This window comes from Callorhinchus milii, unplaced genomic scaffold, assembly GCF_018977255.1.
Source record: "Callorhinchus milii isolate IMCB2004 unplaced genomic scaffold, IMCB_Cmil_1.0 Scaffold19, whole genome shotgun sequence".
NCBI classification, from domain to species: domain Eukaryota; kingdom Metazoa; phylum Chordata; class Chondrichthyes; order Chimaeriformes; family Callorhinchidae; genus Callorhinchus; species Callorhinchus milii.
In genome coordinates, this window is record NW_024704760.1 from 3,524,501 (window position 1) to 3,529,419 (window position 4,919).

Genomic DNA, 4,919 nt, shown 5'->3' on the forward strand with positions numbered 1-4,919 from the left:
TTGTCTGGTTTATTACAACCTCACGCTGTGTTTTTTTTAAAACATGGTGACCGATGAGTCAACCTACTCACGTAAGGTCCCTTTCAACATCCCCCTTGGCAGTCTACAGTAGTTGGAAATGCAAAAACGCTGTACTTATCGAACCAGAGGAGGAGAATGGGTGTTAAATATTAACAGATCTGACAGATTGTTGGAATGCCAGTAAGGAATGAAACACGAAAATTCACCGTTCGGTCTGGAAACGCTGAGCGCAGTTGCGTAATCCTGTGAAAAATCTCCACGAGCAGCAAACATTTCGTGTTCTACGTGGGACTGGGATAGAAAGGGACAAATATTTGTACAGGTAAATGAAAGAAGCCACGGAAAACACTGTTGCAGAGTTTAAAGAGAAAACAAACGCTAATCAATTTTCACAAAAAAGCCTTTGGACATTGATTTGGTCTGTTCCTCTAGTGCTTATTGATCTTCGAGAGCCGGCAGAGAGATGGCTGACTTTGTGCCTGCGTTCAGGCATAATTCCCAGCTTTCTGACACAGCCCCACTGCACTGGATATGCAAATCATTTCACCCGCGGCAAACGAAAAAAAAATAAAGGAGAGTTTCGAAGCAAATTATAACTGGGAGCTTTTGATGAGGGAAGCATCATTATGTAATAATAAAAATAATAATCCTTAGGGGTTTTGGACCCGAGCTGGGCAGGAGGGTGGGGTGGGGGTGGGAGGTTGAGATCAGGAGGGGCGGAGGGCAGGGAGGTTAGGAGTAGGAGGATGACCCAAGGCCGAGTCGAAGAGAAGGGTCTTGAGAGAGGCCTTGAAGGAGGCAAGGGAGAGGGTGAGGCGAAGGGACTGTGGGATGCGGTTCCAGAGGGCTGAAGGTGAAGAGGATGGATCAAGTGTCTCAAATACCCTCGCGAAGTTTCTGTGAAGTAAACGACTGTGTATCTTGTAGGCAAACTCGAATGGACCAAACAGGCAATCGTAGAGTGGAAAATGATTTGCAAACTCGGACCAGGCGTGTGGGTCAGAAAGCTCGGATTTTAAAAGGAGTGAAGACGGAGAAACCCGATCTAGTGATTTTCCTTTCATTCGCTTAAAAAAACCCAAGGTGTTCACACTGGATCAAAATGTAATCTGTTAAATGTATTGTTCCAAACACAGTGTGAGGTAAGAAGTAGACTTTAAATCAGTGATTAGGGATTAACCCTGAATTAAATTCACCGCATAGGTATGCAAATCTGTGTTATTTATGAATTCGGATTACACTTCACCTGCTCTCTCACTAAAATCGCATGTTTTATACTTGCAGTTTGAGGAAAGCTCAAATACTTCTCGAAAGAAAGAACGATGCCAAGCCACGCATTCCGTAACATGGAAGAAATATGTTTTTCTCTGTAGTTTTTGTCATTGAAAAGGGGTTAGAATTAGGCGCAACATCAAATAAAAGGATTAGTATTAGTATTATTATGCTTTGATTATCTGACTCATGGGCCATGTAGCGAGGGAAGAGTATAAACCTGTTTCATTTATGATTTCTTTGGAAATTCAGGGTGAGGAAATCAGGAGTCCTGTAGCTCAGTGGTTAGAGCACTCGCTTTGCAAGCGAGAGACCTGAGTTCAATTCCAGGCAGAGGGCGAAACCTTGGGCAAGTTTCCTTACTCCACACAGAGCCTAATAATAATCCCTCCAAAAAACAAAAACAATAATAAATTGGTCATTTTCAATCCATGACTGTTTGTGGGGACGCTGCTGTGCGCAATTGGCTGCCGCGTTTCGCCCACATATGTACAGTCAATTCATTTTACAGTATATTCTGTGAAGCGCTTTGAGACATCTAGAAGACGTGAAGAGTGCGATATCAAATGCAAGGATTATTATTATTATTATTATTATCAGACATACACTTGAAGCAGCAGAGGTCAGCAGTAGTGAGACAGATGTTTTTTGTTACAATAATCCCCAATTTAAGGGCAATTGGCCGAGACCACAAAGATCTTGTCGGCGGTTCCACTCTCCCATTCAGAATTTGATGGCATCTCGGAGATTAGGAACATAAGAAGATAAGAATTTGCGAGGCAAAGGAAGACCAAGGTTCATCTAGTTCACCTTCCACCATCCTGGCAGTGGCATCTCATGTCCCAAACTATATGTTGCATCCCGAGATATTATTTCCTGATAGAAATGTATTTTGAAAGAATCAACACTTTCTGTTGCTGCCGTCTCCCTCGGGAGCCTTTTCCATGCGTTTACTGAAGTAGTGTTTCTGCAGATTCGTTCTGAATGTAACTCCCACCTCAATCGCAAGCCGTGTGTCCTTTGGTTCTACTGTTCAATGCAAGATAAAGCAACTTATCACGGTCTACGCTATCTGATTCTTTGCTTAAAACTGATTGTGTGTGTGTGTGTGGATACTTCACTCTCTTGCAGTGTCCCAGTCAATCCTGTTACTGAACGGTGATCAGCCGCTCAGAAGGTCAAGCATTTGAAAAGAAACGATTGTTTTAAAACCGTATTTATTATATATACAATAGAGGTATAGACAATGATTTTTTAGGGGGGCGGCGGAGGCAGTGGGGGGTGGAGATGGAGGGGAGGGATGGGGGGGGGGAAATGACTTTATAGGAAAAGCATGCATTTCAGCAAGATGGAAAGACTTCTCTTTTACAGATTAGAACATTTTGTAGAGCTGTGCATTTTGTACTTTAGAGCGCGCTAAAGTAAAGTCTGTAGCTATACTTTAGAGACACAGAGTTGAATGAGGTTTGCTGCCAGAATGAGCTGTGCTTTTTCCTGTCTGTAGTTAATCTGAAAAATGCCGTTGAGATTTACTGAGATGGGCCACTCTTCTTGAAGAAAATAATCCCCCAATCCGCAAAGCACCTCACCACCCCAAGCTTGGCAGCTCACCATTCAGAAATATTTATACAAAAAAATCCCTTGCTATAATACTCTTGGGCATACCCCATAGCGATATATAACCAATGGTTATTTCATTGCTAAATGCTCACATTTTAGGAGAAAATCTTCAATAAAGGAAGAGATAGGTTTTGTTAAATTATTGTACGTGTTTTCTATAATTTCCCATGTCCTTGAGCAACACATTACTGGGCACTATTCAAGGTATCACATCTTATATCACATCTTATGTCTTATATGAATGCAATCATGGAATCTTACGATTATACATCACAGAAGGAGGCCATTCGGCCCAGTGTGTCTGTGCCGGGTCTTTAAAAAGAGCTATCCAACTCAATCCCGCTCCCCCGCGCTCTCCCCATAGGCCTGCAAACTTGTCCTCCCCAAACAATTATCTACTTCTCTCTTAAAATAGTATACCTCAAATCAGACTTGCTTCCATGGACAGAATCCCACGCTGCACGTCAGTTTTCAGGATTAGATTCTCTATTTTTTTTTAACCCCCAACGTTTTATTTGAAAGGGAATGAAATTCTGCCTCTGTGAGGACAACGGGGACGAATTTCCACCTGGATTTAGCCCCGCGAGACAGTTTTGGCTTAAAATGTAACGTGGCTCAGAATTCTAAGTCACCTTTAGCTTCAGCCCAGGTTTGGGAAGAACAATATTCTGCGATTCTTAAATCCTTTTCACCAAATGTATGCTTGGACAAAAATCTATTGTTCTAAAATATTTTTCCCCTTTTTCCTCCAATTGCCCCTGAACAATGTTAACCTTCCTCAGCCTTACAGGTCGGTCTTTGTTTACCCACTAATACAAAACATGGCCTTAAGTCTCTTCTCCCCCACCCTCTGGAACTCCGTTCCACAGTCCCTTCGCCTCGGCCCCGCCCTTGCCTCTTTCCAGGATCGTCTCAAGACCTTCTTCTTTGACCGTGCCTTTGGTCACTCTTTTACCCCCACCCCTCCTGATCCCAACTTGGGTGCAAATCCTTGACTGTCCAGCCCAGCGCCTTGGGACATCCTCCCAGCGCGAAAGGTGCCAGACAAATGTAATTTGTTGTTGTTCATGTTAGACGATCATCTAATCACAGTGGAATTCCTGCTCACAGGACCACAAGATCAGTTTGGATGTAGAAGGCCCTTTGGCCCATCCGATCTCATCCTTCCAAGAACACCCGTCTACCCTCACAGGATCGGACTACGTTGGAAATGAGTCCAATGTCCTGGCCTCAAACATCCTTCCTTTTCCAGTCGTTAATTACCCAATGGGAAAAGAAAAAACTTCTGTCCTGAAATTGCCCCTCACAACCCCAAACCTACATCCTCTTGTTTATTGTCTTATCTGTCCTCAATACAAGAAGGAACAGGGTGGGTTACTGATAGCTCTGTTTATTCGAAGGAGCCAAAGAATTCCTTGCACCCAATCTTTCTATATCAAGAGGTGTTTACTCGACACGTTACAATTATATTAACCTTCTTGCTTTGTTTTTTCAGTGAATACAATACTGAAGTCTACACATAAATGCTTCATTGGCCTTTATAGTGATAGTTCTGGTGATAGAAAAGAGCCGGTTGGGACCACTTTTCATTGCCCTCTTTTCATTCATTGCAATTGAACAGTACGTTACAGTAAGAAGCCATTTGGTAAATGTTTCCGTGTCAGTCTACAAAGTAACATGACGGTGCAATGGGTGCGAGATCAGCCAACACGTATAGATATCGATGCCCTTTTCGTCTGTGGACTCACAATAATAATGGGATGCATCAATTTGCACAGAATATTGAAATCAGTAGCTATGTACAAAATACGTTTCGATCTGCGCCACTTCCCAACAAAGCATGTGTCCACCCATTCAGTGGTTCCAGCGTTTGGTTTCCATTGCTCTCCATTGGAAAGCTCTGCACTGATGCTTCCTAAAATGTGCAAATTTAGCTTTTAAAACAAACGCACATCGGATTGAATTGTGTGTGTGTGTGCGCGTGGGTGTGTGTGGATGGGCGGAGG

General features: G+C 43.0%; 1 long non-coding RNA gene across 1 annotated transcript; it reads left to right on the forward strand.

Moving 5' to 3' along the window:
- The first annotated feature begins 203 nt into the window (after positions 1-203).
- LOC103182522 lies at positions 204-1,568 on the forward strand. The gene is made up of 3 exons (XR_488326.1): positions 204-343; positions 949-1,069; positions 1,306-1,568. It is a non-coding gene; the product is annotated as an uncharacterized LOC103182522 (long non-coding RNA).
- Positions 1,569-4,919: the final 3,351 nt, after the last annotated feature.